The 19,092-nt window shown below is 31.5% G+C and overlaps 1 protein-coding gene across 4 annotated transcripts in view; it reads right to left on the bottom strand.

The window, feature by feature from the left end:
• The window catches only part of Liprin-alpha (PTPRF interacting protein alpha), a 681,298-nt gene that overhangs the window by 254,841 nt on the left and 407,365 nt on the right, over positions 1–19,092 (bottom strand). The window lies entirely within an intron of this gene.

Raw genomic sequence — 19,092 nt, 5'->3', positions numbered from 1 at the left:
AGTATCTATTACCAATAATTATCATCGATCAGTACTAAAAAACAAGAAATCTTTTTTATCGTATAATGAATATAAATTAGTTTTCGGGAAAAACTTAATCGAGTTTGTTTATACGAAATGTAATTTTGTGTATCATTGCACAGTTAAAAATTATACAGAAGAGAGACAAAAAATTATACAATTTTTTCATGAGAGACTAGACGTACTAGAATCGATCTTAAATTCATTCGTTTATCGTTACGTTTCGGTAAAGTAACCGTAAATGATCTAATTTGAAGATGACAAGAACGAACAACTACCATTAGTCTATGACAACAGAATAAAAACTTTAGTATCGTTAAATGTCTTAACCGAAGTGAAATAAATCCGAGATATAAATTTCTTAGTAAAAATCAATCGTGCCACCTGCAACACAGAACAGATAAAATAAATAAAAAGGGAGAAATAATATATCAAAACGGATAAGGAAAAAAAAAGCACGAGGGTAGGCGATAAAGGTAGACTAAAACAGCAAAGAAGAAACCGATCGTCGTGGACATAAATTTTACCTACACGTAAAACTAGTCTGCCAATAACACACGACCAAGTCGCAAATAATGTTCACAACCACCAACACTGTTCACAGCAGTATGAATACTTTTGGGTAGATTAAGGTATACAGATAATATTTAAAAGTCACAAATATTTTAATCTCATTTATGTATAACTTAATAGTAATTAATAATTACTATTAAACAACATTAATCCAAAAAAGATTTTAGTAGATTACACTCAAATAATTATTTTTTAACAAATAAATATTTGTTATACGTTTTGCTACACAAAACTTAAGGTTTTTTTAATGAAAGGATACGTTAAAGAGATTTAAAAAATAAAATAGAAAGATTCTTTCCTTGTACGAAATAAAGGAAGTATTGTGATCGCGATAAATTTCGGTTTTCAGATTTCAACGGAAATATCAATTTAAACCATCCATGAATCCATTTTGACTTGTTTCGCTGTCACGTCTGTACGTATGAACGTATCTCGCACAACTTAAAAACGGTTACTCGTAGAATGTTGAAATTTTGGATTTAGGACTGTTGTAAAATCTAGTTGTCGATTCCAGTCAAAAGGGGAGGTGCACAACTAGATGTTACAACATCGACTGGACCAAAAGTGTCAAAAAAACCCAAAATCAAAAAAAAATTGTTTTTTTTTTTTTTAATTTAACTGCAGTAAACAAGCCCTCATCTGGAGCTTCCCAACAATATATCATAATGTGCTGCTATGTTGTGTCCACTACAATGCAATTGTGTAACCGACCACTTTATTAAAGAATTGGAGGAACGTATCTCACTTTCAAATGAAATAAGTTTACTACCCACACTTCACACGGGGCTAGGCCTAAACCATACCCACTCTTATCTGATTGGCTAGGAGGCGAGGCTTAGATCATTTGACCCAAAGGCCGGCTTTTGATTGGTTCTGACGGGTGGAGCCTATATTCCTACTAGAGAGAGGGAGCCTGGGGGGGGGGGGTCTGGTGAAGGGTAGTTTGACAGAAAAGATTTATTAATCGCTCGATTGATTCGAGTCATTTAGTTCATTTCAAAAACTTCTGTGCTTCAGTCTCCATAGCCTCGCACGGGGTATACAACTTACCTCATCTAGCCTCGCATGAGATGCTCGCTTAAGAGACTAGTCACACTGGATGCTCGTCTTGCCTCACACAAGAATTCTGACATGCCATACCTCATCCAGAATGGTGTCTAGGGGATTGCTGGATTCGGGACCATTTTTGGGAGGCATGTTGGGGTGGGGGGTCCTCGGGATTAACTTTTTTGTCTTAACTTTGGTAAACTTACACACTACTGATGTTATACTGACATCAAGGGTTTATGAGTGTTGTCACTGTCAAAACGTTGGACATCAACAATGAAAATAGGGACAAAATATAGGGCATTGTGATCAATAATCGTCAATTCGGTATTAAAGAATTTGTTAAAGAGGTAGGAATCTTTTATGGCTTGTAGGAAAACAATTGATTTGGGTACGAAACAAGTACAGCAAAATTTGTTCCAAAACAAATGATATTTGAACGATATTTTCATTATGATGTTGAAACGAATTTTCATTATTATGTTGTCCAATCATCTCCATGGAAGCTTTCTAAAGAATCAAAACCGAAAAAAGCAGGAAGAGTTCGATCGAATATAAAGGTACTCCTCCTTCCTATATTTTTGGATAACAATGGGATCGATCATTATAAATTCTTAAGGAATCCGAATAAAACGACCGCAAATGTGGACAAATTGGATGTCATATTAATACTAAGCTCACACTTAACATTTAATACAATTATTTTGCCAAAAAAGACACCATACTGATGCCGTAGTTTCCATATTTTCCAGGCTGCGACTCACAAAAATTTATACTAACAAATGTAGCTTACGTTAAGTAGCATATACGTTTATAAAATTACTAAATAACATATTTATGGAATCTTATGTAATATCCAAATTCATTAAAAATTCAATAAATAATAAATTAAACTCGCGCTGAAGCCAAGTCGTAAATTGCATAAAGAACAGTAAACTGTTTATACAATCACTTTGCATAGTTTCCGTTACTGTATTTCTCTGTAATAAATTTTAGCACCACAGTATTCTCATAGAAAAAATTAATCGTTAGTCAAACGGTTATAATAAAGAAAATTACGTGTTTATTAAAAGCCATAATTGGTCTGTAAAATAATTATATTTAATCAGGCTGACTTTATCGGGTATGCAAAACATAATCGGGTTTATAAATACATATGATTTTATGTAATTGTTATAATAGTAATAATAAATTTGGTCTACTAAGCATAAAATGATTTCTGAGAATTTTTGTTATTAAAAAAAAGTCATTTATAATGTACCTAAATGTATTTCCTAAAAAGAAGTATTTTTCTATCCAGCTTAAACTGAAAACCGATTAATCAGCCCCCGAAAAATCAAGAGTTTACTTAACATTAATTAATTATACGTTCTTCAACGTACGAAATTCGTGTAACAAGTCGCAACTATTCATACCCGAATGAAAGGTTTATCACTCATGCGAGAGGCTGGTTCACACCATAAAAAAAAATTAAAATTGTATAAATCCACACCTCTGAGAAAATTGAAGAAAATTTATAATAATACGAGCGATATAAAATTTATGGGAATTTTAAAGAGACCTCTTAAGGTGGGGTAAGCCGATAAGATCAGTTATAAACCGAGAATAATGTTTTACAGAGCGAATAACGTACATTCTCAGATAAGTTATTACATCTAAGATAAGTCAGGGGATTACCCGTTAAAGGACAGGTTATGTCCGGCTTCGGAGTAATATAATGAAACATTTAGAAGATTCAGAGAAACCATTAACCGGGATTAGAACTTTCGAGAGAAGCATTACAAGAACCGAGGGAGCGACGAGACGCCTTGGCCGTATCTTTTAGTGCACTATATTAACAACGACAGAAGATACTCCTCTACCTTTACGCCATCAACCAGGACAGACTGTCACTGTTAAAATATCAACCGATTTGATTTCACAATTTAATACGAGTAAGCTATACTTATATTATTAGAACACCGGGTTTTAATGGTTATAATAAATAAAAAAGTAGATTACATGCTAAAGGATTTAATTAAATAAGTACTTAAAAGATTGTTTTTTATCTTATGAATACAAACCCAATATATTAAAGGAACTGAACAAAAATAACTATTTTTTACGTCTGAATATAAATACGCCTATTTTAACTCCAATTACAGGGTCGTATTTCGGTAGCTGGAATTAAATTAATATCATTATTAAAGAACTGCTAACCGATCTTAAACTCAAGAACAGCTTCTAGATAATAGTTTGAGCTTACAGCTTCTTGTAATGTAAAAATAAATTAGTAACTGGATAACTGGAATTCTTCAGCCACCTCCTCTATGCCGGTAAATAACTACTGTATTATTTATACTGTACAGCAGTGGTTCCCAAACTTTTCCGAGTCGCGGCGCCCTTTTTCAATTAAAATTTTTCCATGGGGCCCTACCCTAAGTAAAAGTACGACTACTCAGTAAGAGATAAAAATAAATAAAACTCGTGTATCTTCATTATTTTTCTACTTTATTAGACGAGGCCGCGGAGCACAGTTTGGGAATCACTGCTGCGTATTATAAATACATAGCAGAACGATAAAATAGATATCAACTGTTCACTAAGTGACATGATAGCATTGTTAACAGGTAGTACAGAAAAAATTAATTCGGTAAAAATTTACAAAAAAAGGTGAAAAAGAATGTAAATAAAAAAGCGGCTTACAAATGCGGTAACGGTAGAAAAACTCAATTACCCAAACGATCACAATCAATTTAAGCTTACTTCATTGTTGTGTTATTCCATTTAGAGTGTTTCATTACTACACTGTTGTACATTGTAAGAGATCATCGATGATTAGCCGATCAGCATGATTCGGGGACGATATTTTCATTTGTTTATTCATTAAATCGGAACAAAAACTAATTTAAACTTTACTTTTAAAATAAATTTTAATTAAATTAGTTTACATTTAATGCGATTAAATTTAATTTCTGTTTATTTATTTTATTATCTGAAATAATTAGTAATTTTGTAAAATCCAAATTTTATCCCGCCGCAATTTTCGGTACAGACATCGTACCAACCTGAGACCTTTTAAATGATCTACCACACAAGGGCTGTAACCATTTAAAATATTTGAGTTACAAGCCCTGGGCCTCCCCCAACCCCCCAAAAACTGACTGTAGCAGTGAGATAATTACAGAATTTAACTTAATAATTAACTCAATAATTAATTGAAAACAAGAACACTGTACCAAAACGGAATATTTTTGACGAACTCTTCGCTCGTACGGTTGTTTGTTATCGCACACTGTACTAATTTTCACTTATTCTCGGCATTATTTATACCTCTGGGCCTACGGCTTCATGGCCAGCGATAGACTCAAGACGATATCCTGGAAAAAGAATAAGAAAGCCGATCACCCCGGTCAGGCTCCCTACTACAGTCGGCCAAAACGATTTTTTTACAGTACCACAATGGTTAAAACCACTACATCGATCAAGCTTTTGACTACAGCCACCAGACCGCGAGCCAAAATAGTTCTCATAACGATCGCCCTGAATTTTCGGATCCGGAAACCGATGATCCTTTTCAGGACTACCAATATTCAAGGAGACTTATCGCTATGCAAGAATAATACGTAAAAATATTCCCAACGAAACTGTTAGAAAATGTTCTATTTTTTCAAATCCTAAACTCGTATTTTGAACTCGCTAACGTAAATATTCGTACAAAATAGTGTAGTGTAGTAGTATACAAAATAATAGAATAGTGTATATTCGTACAAAATATTCTACAGTAAGTATATTCGACAGTACCTCAACGAAAAATTAACAACGAAATTTTACATCAAAGATTACTTTCTTTTAATTTTTAACGAGAAACCAGCTCCTTCGTGGCAAAACGGTGAGATTTAGTCACGAAGGATTCACTTAGCCGAACATATCATTACTTAAAATTAAATTTGAAACCGTCATAGGAAGCGTTTTTCAGAATCGAGATGTCCTCCCGGGAATAACGAAGAATTGATGACGAAAGAACGTCAGTCAATTCAGTTAATTAAAAGAATTTCTTCGTTTATTTTAGGGCAAACAAACTTAAAAACAATATTAATAAATTGAACAGGAGAAAAAATACTCAAAGTCAAACAAGAAAAAATAAACGGAAGAAGTCGCAAAGAACAAACGGTAAAGTGTATTTACTTTTTGCGTTTCCTCCGTAACAGGGTAACTTTTCAATCAAGAAAATTCTTACTTTTTTATTTACGCAATTTGTTTTTTTATTAGACTCGATTATATAAATATTTTTTTACTTTTATCGTACTGCTTTGCTAAACAAAGCGCGTATAGTATAGAGTACAATAAAGCTTTATTAAAGCAAAGCAATTTACTTAAAAACAAACATTTACATAAAATAATCTTTTTTTAAAATATTCCTTTTTAAGAATTTTCTTTCATATAATAATACTTTAAAAGAATACCGCTCTGCACAGATTCTAAAAATGGTAATTTCTTTTCCATTCTTTAAACCAGGATTATCACAATATTAACTTTCTACCTTATGTAAGACATCTGTTAAACGTCTGCAAAATCCTAACCTTTCCTAAAATAACTGTATTAACCCATATTCAGGATAAATTCAAGTCGGCTAGAACAGAAATCGATTTCACTAAATCTCATACATGAATAAAGAGTTAACATTACTTCGTTTACTCCGCTGTACGTTATGATACAACGTAATCTTCAAGCTGAAAAAACGACTGAATATAAAAAGTATCATGAAAGAAAGAGACAACTCGTAACCCATTATTTAAAGTAACATTATAGGAAAGATACGTAGAATAGTTACAAAATAGAACGATTTGTAATAATGAAACTGATTTATCACAAATTTGATAGCGTATTAGTTTTTTAAATTCTACATCAAATCTAATTCAAATAATCATGTAATACGTTACGTAGAACTGTATGCTCTTTCATTCAAAATTAGTACATTTACCTGAATAAAGAACGACATGTGAATTTTGTAACAAAGAATAAAATTGTAATTAACACCTAATGTAGGATTGAATTTTTAAAAAAAACCGGTTGTGGGTTCAGACTAATCAGATAATTTCTTAGGAGAATGATTAAAGTGACTGGGAGCATGTTAGGATAAATTCGCTTGCAGGCCTCCACGGAAGGAATAACGTATTTTTTTTTGTCGGAAAGTTTCGGTCGGTATCAGAATGTTTCGTACGATATCGACTGAATACGTACAGTATTACTCCAAGGCGGAATATTTACTCGAAATCGACATTCCGCATAAAAGATCAACGAATTTGTAATGACCGGCTCAAATGTACACTGTAGAAATTGCATTTCCTACATACAAAAACCTGATGTGGACACCATATGACTTCCTTGTAGGCCTATTAAATTACATATGATTGTAAAATTTTTTCACAATCATAGGTTAATAATTAATAAAATTAAATAAAAAAAAAAAGAAATGAAGTCGGATTCGAATCGATGTGCCTTCTCCTTGTAAGATCGAAATATTTCGTTAATTAAAACTTTATTTGGCTCTAACTGTAGAACTAACGAAAATAAGTACCACTTATGATATATCGGAGAAATCTCTCAACGAGGGTTTATTACTTCATTTAAAAAAAAAAGTACAAAATCCAAATTTTGTACTTTTGGTCCAGTCGATTGCATTAAAAGGGGAGGTGCACAACTAGATTTTACAACAGTCCTAAATCCAAAATTTTAACATCCTACGGTTAATAGTTTTTGAGTTATGCGAGATATATAAGTACAGACGTCACGCCGAAAAAATGAACAACTCTATTCAAATTAAACATTCAATTAGCTGTATTTTTGGGCATATTTACATCACTGCGAGGAATTTACACCGGTTCTCCGCTTACTTATATTATCTTCCATTCTTACGATACGCTAAAAAGATCAATATAACAGAACTAATGTATAAAAACAAAATTAGAGCAAACTGCAGAATATTTACGGCGTAATCATCGGCAGGCATAGAGCTCATTTTCAGAATACAAAAGAGTAGTTTGATAGAGCAAACTGCAGAATATTTACGGCGTAATCATCGGCAGGCATAGAGCTCATTTTCAGAATACAAAAGAGTAGTTTGATAGAGCAAACTGCAGAATATTTACGGCGTAATCATCGGCAGGCATAGAGCTCATTTTCAGAATACAAAAGAGTAGTTTGATTTTCTTCATCTCCTAGGGACCGTTAAAAATATCAAGAGTTAATCCAACGCTAAACCCCAGCGATGTATGGCGGACGAGAGCATCCAATTATTTACCTATTACTAGTTCGCCCAGATCCTTACGGGAGGGGAGCGATAACTGATCCGCATCATTACGCGGTCAACAGTTCCAGAAAACTTACCGAATAAGTTATTTTTAATTCTTCAACTGGAAATCAAAGTACCGGTAATTCATTATCAACATCATAATTTCCGTAATTTAAGATAAGAGATTAATACACGAAACCAAACTAAAACGATTTAACTTACCTTTCATATCGTAAAGAAACAATTCCAAGGGAAAAATAAACAACAGTAGTAAAATAGGCTGTGTCGGAACTGCTCCGTTAATAGATTTTAATTTTAATAATCAAAGGGGGAAGAACTTTTGCGGATGGACGCAATATTATCTTTCCCAGTTCCACGTTTACATTCTCCAAAAACTCAATAACAATTTGCTTTAACATTAAGGTCGTGACCGCAACACATACAGAGGTTAGCCTACAACCCTTTCACAGTCTTTAATCGCCTCCCTGCAGCCATTATCTCGCTACAAAGTGGAAAACAGATAAGAATACCGATTTCATATGTTTTATGTCCACGATGGTCGGAGATGGACATTATTTAAAAACATAATCTTTTAAAACGACAAACCAAATTTTATAAAAATAGGTTTTTTATACAGAACGTCAAAATTTCTTCAGTTGTCTTTCGTTTCAATGATTGTGTCATTTGTAGACGGTCGTTGAAGTCATTAATAAAACTCGGATCGGTTTTTTTTAAGTAAGCATAAAAAACCTACTGCTGCGTTCTATTATTTGCCACCGTTATTTAACATTAATTCAATTTCCTGCAACAACAACAATTCAACAATTTTCCTACAACAACAATTTATTATGCGGTATTCTTTTTAACAAGATTTTATAAATATTCTACAAAAATTTTACATTAAGGAAAAAATACTGTTATGTTATTTAACTGCAGAGATTTTTTTCACGAAACGTAATAGGGGGACCAAACTAAATTTTTCGAACGCTAAAGGAAAGCAAAAAATAATCTCCCTATCATCTACTGGAGTCGATATAACTTCGTTCAGGATAAGGTTTACAATAAGAACCCTTACTAGTGACTACCCTTTACGATAAAATCATATTGAAGGGGCTACGCATGAGAATGGTGGATATGTTGGCGGGATAGATATAATCTAACTGCAGTTCATCTTATACTTTTCAATTTGCAAATCGCAGAAGAAATTTTTAAGGAACAGCATTTATGATATGCAACCGCTTGGAATAGAGAATGATAAAGACACAATTTTTAAAAAGAAGCTATTTTTGTATAGTTCAAAAAAATAAATTTTGCGTGTACTTTTTAATAGCTCGGAAACAGCTCTCGCCTAATTCTTAAAGAAATAATCAAACGTCTTAATATTTCTTAAAAATTTATTTCTGTTAAAAACGATCATTGATTTTAATAATTTTTATCATATGCAAACAATTTTTTAAAAAAATATTAAAAATCAACTACAAAATGTTTCAAAATTTGCGTTTGTTGTGCGGAATTCTAAATTTATAACATATTTCCACCACAGTTCTGCGATTGTGTCACAAAACTGCGGTGCAAACGTGTATATGAATTTGTTTGACTATGGTCTATTTTCACATTAAAAATAAATTTTTTAACAGATTTTTACGAGATATACTAAAACTAAATACATCTTATATCTTATTCTTTATATTCTGATAATTTGAAGTCGGCAGGGAATTTGAAAAAAATATCATTAAAACATACTACTCCTTAATGTAGTATCGACTTAAAAAAGGAAAAGAGATAAACTCGAAAAGTATTATTTTCTTACATTTTAATGCAATTTTACTTTTATTTTCATTTTAAAAGAACGCTAGGTATAAAAAAAATTTCTGTTACAAAACGAGCAATTTTTTAAAAATGCCAAAAACTTGCGTCAAGATAAAAATACGAGATAAATGTACAAAAATACCATAGATTACCACCGAACGAGCTTCAGAGCCTCTCGTTGCGAGAATTTTTACCGCTATAAAATTATTATTAATGAGTTACCCAAATAGTAAGTCCTACAACTGTGTGTTGTTTCTGATGCACGGCTTACACACACACAATTTAAAATATTTATAATTTTATTTAAATCTAATATTCTTTCGTTTATTTAATTCAATAATTCTAACTAAAGCGCGCGCGCATACCGTATCTAATTCGCGTGGGTATGGCAGTACTAGCGGTGATGGTCAGCACTAACTAAACTAATGTAATCTCACAACTTACATAGAACAAATTTCGCTTGTACGGTTGGCCGACTGATGTAGCCACTAGGCTTAACGCACCAGGTACCGAGTCGACCGGGCGATCGAGTTCAAGACTCAACCAAACCGAGTTACTATTTTAAACTTTAAATAATATTCATTTATTTAATTCTACCGCTCACTTGTGACGTTACAACATAGCAAACAACTACAATAGCACTTTTTTTTGGGAGGGGGTGCAATTTTGCAAAAACCTTTTTTCGTAAATATTGTTATTTTTTAATCGTAAACAAATATGCCTACGAAAAATATGACCCTTAGTTATGCGAAATCTCGAAGTACTGAAGGTGACCTTTGTCCATAGTAGCCTCAGCCCCGTGATCTTTTTAAGTTTAAAATTTAATGGCATCAGTGCCCCATATACAGAAACAATATGACCAAGATTGGTCAAAATCGGTCCAGTAGTTCCGGAGATATGAGATTATTTAAAGGCCAACAAACACGCACACGCGCGCGAACACACACACACCGTACATATGACGACATTAACAACCAGAAAATTTCCATCCGGTTTTTTTTTAATTTTTGGGTTCCTTAAGTGTCTAAACAAACAAGACCCTGTGAAAATCCCTTTAGCCCGATCTACGGTGCTCTCTAGATGGGAAAGTAAAAATAGACCGCATTGTACGAATAAGGATCGATTGAAAAAAATCAGTATTTTTTTGAAATCTATGAATTATAGAGGTACTTCGTTTAAGTTTTAAATACCTGTTTTAGAAATACGGGAGCGGAATTACTAATACTAGTCACGGAGAATTTCATACTGATGCAACAATATAAAGGTCCTGTTGCAATATTTAGCTACGAGCGTGTATTCGCAAACTTATATACTTCATACAACGAAAGTCATAGTCAACGAAAGAACCGAAGCAACTCGCAGTTTTAAATTAATAACTTTCAAAAAACAGATTTTTCCTGACGTTCTCGCAGGATTATAAAGCACATTTCGTAGCCGAGCCCTAAGATTTTTATAAAAGATTTAATACATAGGACTAAATGAAGTAATCATTAACGTACGATCTGACCAGATAACCGAACTCTTGCATTACGACCGTTCTCCATTCTCCAACACTACCGGCAAACCATTTAACATTTGTTTTCGTTGTATAATTTTTACTCTTATCTGACTTTTATTTTCTACGCCTTCTAAAGACTGCTGAAATTATTTAGAATAAATTTTCTAAAAATATGGTTAACGACTACCGACTAAAATTCATTAATTTACAATAACCAACCTTTTGTTCACTTTCTTTTTCTTGTTTAGCCTCCGGGAATAACTGTTCAGATATTACTTTAGAGGATGAATGAGGATGATATATATGAGCGTAAATGAAGTGTAGTCTCGGCCATTCCCGAGATGTGTGGTTAACTGAAACCCAACTACCAAAGAACACCGGTATCCACGATATAGTATTAAAATCCGTATAAAAATAACCGACTTTACTAGGACTTGAACGCTGGAACTAGACTTCAAAATCAGTTGATTTGGGAAGACGCGTTCACCACTAGATCAACCCAGTGGGTAACAAAAACCAACCTAATCACGATCTAGATTAGTACTTTAATTATTCGTCATTACTATTTTTTTAACAGTAGGAAAAAAGCGGCAGAAATAAACTATAAGCAAACGTTTATAAATAAAACTTGGTCCAAACTATTACTGAAAATGTAAAAACAATAAACAAAGACCGTAGAATTGTAACGATAAGTACTCGGCAAAAAAAGAAAAATAGAAATGTAGAATAAAGATATCGACCCGATGAAAAATCGTAAACTTAAAAGAAAAAAATCTTAAAATACAATCTCTCATATCGAGTAAAATTAATTAGTTAATTTTAAAAGCAAATACCTCAAAGTAAGCGTTAATAATAATTTACAAAGAAGAAAAGAAATAATTACGTTAAAAATCTTTTTGCCTTTAATAATAACGGTACAGGGTACGAGTGGGTAGAAGGGAGGTAGAGTATAAAATGAAAGGACCGACCGACCCGGCTACACGGCAGCAGCAGCACTAAAATAAAGGAAAAGCTCTGCTGCACTAATTTCAACCCAAGAAGAAGTCCTTTATTTAATATAAAAGTCCTTTTAACAAGCAAAATGAGGTCATACAAATGCCACAAAAAATTATTTCTAACTGGATTCACAACGTCATCAAGAAAACAAAAGAAATACGATTAAAAAACCTAATTATTAGCATAACGTACACGTTCTATTATATTTTAAATTAAAAAAAAAAATTAATAATACAGAACTTTCCGATGTCAAATTTATAATCTACATCAAGGGTCGGCAACGCAGCGCCCGCGGGTGCCATGGCGCTCCCGATGAGATTTTTGTACGACTTAACTACACAGCTACTTAAGAGCCCAATAACCATATCGGCGTCGCGCGTATATAAGAATATAATTGCGGAAGCTCATTGCCGGCAAATAACAATGAAGGTCATACACTAGCACACTTGCTACTTAGCGCGTTGGAATATTCTCGCTTTTTATAAATTTGGTAGTACGTTACCGTATTCTGTGCGTTATTATTGATTATATTTTATTATTTACGTATATTATTTTTCGCGTATTATTTTAATAATGACCTTAAAGGCAATTGTATCTGCTTATTGTGTAATAATAGTGTGGTGCTCCCGATAAATTTTGAACTTAATTTGCGTCGTTACTGATAAAAAGGTTGCCGACTTCTGATTTACACGTACCAAAAAATAGTTAACATTAAAAAACTAATAAATTACTTCCACTTGTACCAACCATCCGAACCATGTGTACCACAGGTGTACACATCTGAACACTGTAAGCTAAGACGTGCCGTACCGGCCGATCCTCTACTTTTCATTTTTTTCGATACAAAAATAACAGAGTCTCTCGAACGGTCGTCAGGCTGTATCCATATCACATGAACAGCAAAACGCATTCCCACTTAGCCAGGTTCTTAGTAATGTTACACGAGAATTACAGCAGATAGCTGTATAATATAGACTTATCCTGATCTACTTTACAGAAAAAATGGTGTTCATATGATTTTTAACAAAAGGATTAATTATTTCTCGTCCTCCCAAATCGCATGTTTAATAGCTGATTTTTGGAGTCGAAAGTTCTCAGGTTCAAATCCCGGTAAACCTTAGTTGCTTTTAAACGTATTTGAATATTAGGCAGCGGATACCGATGTACTTTGGTGGTCGGGGTACAATTAACCATAGATCTCAAGAACGGTCGGCCTGAGTCAGTTCAATTACTACATTACAAGGGGAAAAAAGTCAGGAGAAAAAATTAATTCACCACACATATACCAAAAATTGTTACAACTACGAGGGATTTTTTATAAATTACTAATGATACAACTGCATCAGAAAAGTAGGAACAAACAAAATAACAAACTCGCAAACCGATACTCTGGTCTGGGTTAATACATAGCAATAATAGGAAACTGATACTCTGGTCTGGGTTAATACATAGCAATAATAGTAGCGGTTAAGATTATTAAATCGATTATGATGTCATTGGCTATTAGTTAAACAAACATGTTATTCGAATATTAAAGAATTTTCAAACTAAAACACAAGAAACTTAATTGAAAAGATTACAGTGAAAAATTAACAGAATATACGTGTATAGGTAGGTTTTGTAAAGCCTACGTTCATACTTTATAACGGTCTCTTTATGCAGTTTCTTTGCATTCCTTACTTTTCTTTTTTTTTTAATGAAAACGTTAATTTCTCACTTCTACCACTTCTCATGAATGATTTTTTTAAATGGATGTTATTTGTAGGCCTACACCGATATTTTAAATGGATATAACATTTTTTAAACGGATAAAAAATATAAAAACATAAAACACCATTTTATAGAAATAATAAAAATCTATACTTTTTTTCAGGAAATGTTTAGAAGTTGATTATAAATTAAGAGATAAAAAAATTACTTTGAATTTTTATTATTTGGTTTTATCATATTTTAGAATTATAAAAAAATAAAATAAATAAGGAAGAAAATCAACAAATCTTATACAAAATGAGAACCTAATAATAATTAAATTACCTGATAAGCCTAGTTTGGTGTTTATGGTACGTTAAAATAACAATAACCCTTAAAGTTCGCTGAAATCGGTCAAATCTCGTTAAAAAAATTATAGATGAAAAATATCTGCAGGCATTTGAAATTACACCTTATTAAAAGAAATGTTTAAGAAAAAAAATATATCTAAGATTTTTATTATAAATTACTAAAGGAAAAATATAAACAAAAACATAAAAAAAAGTTACAGAATATTTAAAAAACCCTTAAGTTAATTTAAAAAAAAATTTCAATTAAGATATACTTCTATATATATATATATACTTCTTTTTTATTACTTCCCCTTTAATCAAAGATTAATACAAAACAAAGTTTTCTACAAAAAAAAATCAATAAATTTAACACATGTTATTAGTCAATCCATTTTCAACAAGCAGTATATCTTTTGAACGAAAGTTTCATGAAAGCCAGTTCCATCATACTGTCATACACAAAGACAACATTCATCATCTCAATGGAGAATTTTCCCGACCGTTAATATAATCCTTTATAAACACGGCATAAAACAAAAATCCGTATATTATAAAAAGGTTTAACCGACGGAAAAATTTGTACGTTGAAAAGAAAATTGATCGAAATTTGTTTATTTTTCCTGTCGATAACAAAATACAGTAAAAAGTAAAATCTTTCAAAAAATGTAAATGTAAATAAAATAAAAATTACGTGAAAAATTATTACTTCCTTGTAAAAAGTATTGTAATCGCGAAAAATTTCGGTTTTCACATTTCAACCGAAATACCCATTTTGACTAGTTCCGGCTTGACGTATGTATCTCGCATAACTCAAAAACGATTAGCCGTAGAATGTCGAAATTTTGTATTTAGGAATGTTATAACATAGTTGTGCACCTCCTCTTTTGATTGCAATCGACTGGGCCAAAAATGTGTAAACAGTCAGACCTCTAAATAAAGCCGGGCTTCAATTTTGAAACATTTGGATTTTGGACTTTTTCTTAACCGCAGTAATAAGCCCTCATTAAACGCTTTTCAACGGTATATCGTAAGCGGTACTTATTTTCATTCACATTTTACTAATATATTGATTTATTAATAATTATTAATCTCCGATTGTAAAAATATTTTTGACAATAAATAATAATTCAATAATAACAATACAAAAATAAATTATTAGTGCAAAAAGGTTTATGTACTTTTCATTTTAATTCAAAAATCTGTACAATCAAAGATTAATAATTATTTTTTTAATAAATTAACGAAGTTAAATTAACCCAAAGTAAAAAAAAAAAAGATTTAAATGCCATAAAAATTAAGACGTTGTAGATGTTCAACAAAAGAAAATAGTATTTAACAAACTTTTATTATTCATAAATTCTGATTTCAGTTTTATCGAAATTTCACACTATATTTCACACTATTTCACGGGTCTGCTTTTCCGTATCTCTTATTTCCATTTTGGGTTCTCTTGGTGTAAGTCGGATCCGCAAGGTGTCTTTAGACGCATCTGGGTACTCGTATTTCGTAAACAATGGCTGTAGAACAAAGCTTATTGGCTAACACGATTATTTGGTTAAATTTTGTTCACTGAATCCGTTCCAAAATACTGACATAAGTGTTCTGTTTGTAACATCTGAAGAAGGTGCTGTGTATCGACAGCTTTATTTTCTTTTACTAATATAAGTTGTAAACTACTTTCCTGTCTTTTGGATTTCATATGACAGCGATTTTTCTTTGATCGTGTTGTTTTTTTTACTGTCCGGTCGGTTTCAGTTGTTGATAGGCGCATCTTCGTTCTCATGAAGCTGAAGAATCATGGTATTGTAGAGATTATGTTGAACTGTTGTAGTGTTAGAATTTTAAGCCCTTACTTCTTTATTATTTTCCCTAATATCTTTTCATCATAGACTCGATAAAACTGAAATCAGAATTTATGAATAATAAAAGTTTGTTAAATACTATTTTCTTTTGTTGAACATCTACAACGTCTTAATTTTTATGGCATTTAAATCTTTTTTTTTTTTACTTTGGGTTAATTTAACTTCGTTAATTTATTAAAAAAATAATTATTAATCTTTGATTGTACAGATTTTTGAATTAAAATGAAAAGTACATAAAACTTTTTGCACTAATAATTTATTTTTGTATTGTTATTATTGAATTATTATTTATTGTCAAAAATATTTTTACAATCGGAGATTAATAATTATTAATAAATCAATATATTAGTAAAATATGAATGAAAATAAGTACCGCTTACGATATACCGTTGAAAAGCGTTTAATGAGGGCTTATTACTGCGGTTAAGAAAAAGTCCAAAATCCAAATGTTTCAAGAATCCGAGGTCCTATATGTACAGAATACGGGAAGTATGTGTGAAAGTTTAAACCGTTAAAATTCAACCCAATTTTGGAGAACTTACAATTAGTACAAATATACTGAATAATACAGATACCAATACTCAACATAGAACGAGAAAGGAAGAGATCGACGTCAGGTCACCGTATCAATCCTATTAGCGACAACAGTAGTCGTCTTTTTTTGTGGTAATATCTATTTCCTGTTGCAGTGTAAAATTACATAGGCTGCTTATAAATATACCACTCGTAGTGTAATCACAACAACCAGGAAAAACGGGTAATTGATCCATAAGTAGCCCAGTAAGTGTAGTAACAGGATTTCAAGTCCGCTTTAAATGCTGTAGTGCTTAATGGTATTTTAACAAGAAATAATTCCTAAACGGTATGTTTAATGCTATTTTACATATTTTGAAGTAGAAATAACATTTTCTTAAGCTCAGTTTCAGCTTCGTGATATTTCAATTGAAATAAGTCGCGGAATTAAAATTAGCCGTATACGCTTTGTCATTAGAACTTTTGAACGGATAATTCTTAATTTAACGGTTTTCAATAGTTTAGACACTCAATTATAAGTTAACTTTTATAAATTTTCATTCCTATAATCTATTTTTGCGTTCATAAGTTTAATTTTTCCTTATAATATGTATTTTAGATGTTCAAGTTCAATACATCGATTTATTAACTTCGGATTGAAAAAACCTTTCCAAGAAATAATTCAATAATGAAAATAAAAATATATGAAAAAATACCAAAATTAATAATGAAATAAAATTTTATGTACTTTTAATTTAAAAAAAAAAAATTGGGTATATGTATTTAATCGGCGCACTAAGAAGCCATGTAATGTCCATAGCAATTTTTTTTTTTTTAAATTAATAATACGTATAATATTTTGTAATTATTTAATGAGTATTATAATTTGAAATGCAGCAGCGTTGATTTTTTACACCTATATTGATATAACAAACTAAACAGTGTTCGTTTGGAATTTTAAAACAAACTTTTGTCTGAGCACAGGGATACGTAAACAGGGCTCATTGTAAACAGTATCATTTTTAGAAGAATTGAAAAACAAAGCCGCTAAATATAAATCAAAGATAACGAATTAAAAGATGTTTATCTTTTCATGTTTAACAATAAGACCAAAAACAGTTTCTCAATCTTTCATAATTTTGGAATTATTAAAGAAATTTTTCAGTTTTATACCTTTTTCTAAAATGACAGTCGAAAAAACTGTTTTAACACAGAATGTTTTGTATACGTAAACCACATATACTAAATTTTATGTTAGAAGCGCCGGAAGAGTTATATTATTTTAATAATGTTATTAATAAATGTTACTTTTATTAAAATAAAGTAATAAAAAATTAATCGGTTCCACTAAATTTTTCATAATGCAATACTGATGTTAATTTAAGAACCAAAATACATAACTGCACGATTTGCCTGTAAAGAAAATCTTTAAATATTTATCTATTTTAAATAAATTAACAACTATTTACTGAAAAAAAATTACAATCCTATTTTAAATTATTTATTTTTATAAAATAATTTTTAACCAATCTCGTAGAATAAATATGATTTCGAATAAAAAACAACTCATTCATTTAAAGATAAAAAAAATTGGTTAATGAATGATGAACAACAATCAAAATACTGACGCAAATTTACCTGTTACAAAAGATTCGCAATAGAGATTCGTTATTTATTTATTTAAAAAAAAAAAAAACAATATACTATAAAAACAACTGTCAATAACTGTAATACGCAATAAAATTATTTTGCACTCCACCTCAATACACATGTATCCAATCTTATTAGTGTCATAACGATTTTGAAGGGAAAAACACGGTTCTAAAACAAAGTTCAGTAAAAAGTTTAAAAATATTTCATTTTTAAAATACCCTTTTGTTATACAGAATGTTGAAAATAATGTGTATCCACTTATCAACACGTTTGACCATGTTCCTTGTTATTCTTATTAATTTTCATCCCGTCTATTGCCTGGATGAGATTTGTAATGTGTTCAATTCCTGCAGAGTGTGTAGATTGCTCCTATCAACAATTTCTTTTTTACTAACCCCACGAAAGAACTCTGGACTAATCAGATCAGGGGAACTTGGTGGCCACAATCTTTAGAAATGATTCTTCTACCGAAAATATCCTATGCATCTCCATAGTAGACTAGTAGAGCGAGATGGATGGCAGGTGGCGCTGTCATGTTGCAACCAGCAGTCACGCTCATCCTCTTGCAGTAAGGCTGAATTGTTGAATAATTTTTTGGTAGATGGAAGCATCCACAGTTTTCTCTTAAAACAAAAGTGCTATTATTCATCGCTATGAGTCCGCTTACTTTTTGTGAATGTAGGGGAAATTCAAAGAAAATGTGCGGGTTTTTAGTACCCCAGTTCCGGTAGTTCTGACTATTAACATACCTACGGAAGTAAAACCACTTCCGTAGGTAGTAAAACCACGCTTTATCTGCGAGAA

Source organism: Lycorma delicatula, chromosome 7 (assembly GCF_047948215.1).
Source record: "Lycorma delicatula isolate Av1 chromosome 7, ASM4794821v1, whole genome shotgun sequence".
NCBI lineage: Eukaryota > Metazoa > Arthropoda > Insecta > Hemiptera > Fulgoridae > Lycorma > Lycorma delicatula.
This window is presented reverse-complemented; position numbering and strand designations above follow the sequence as displayed.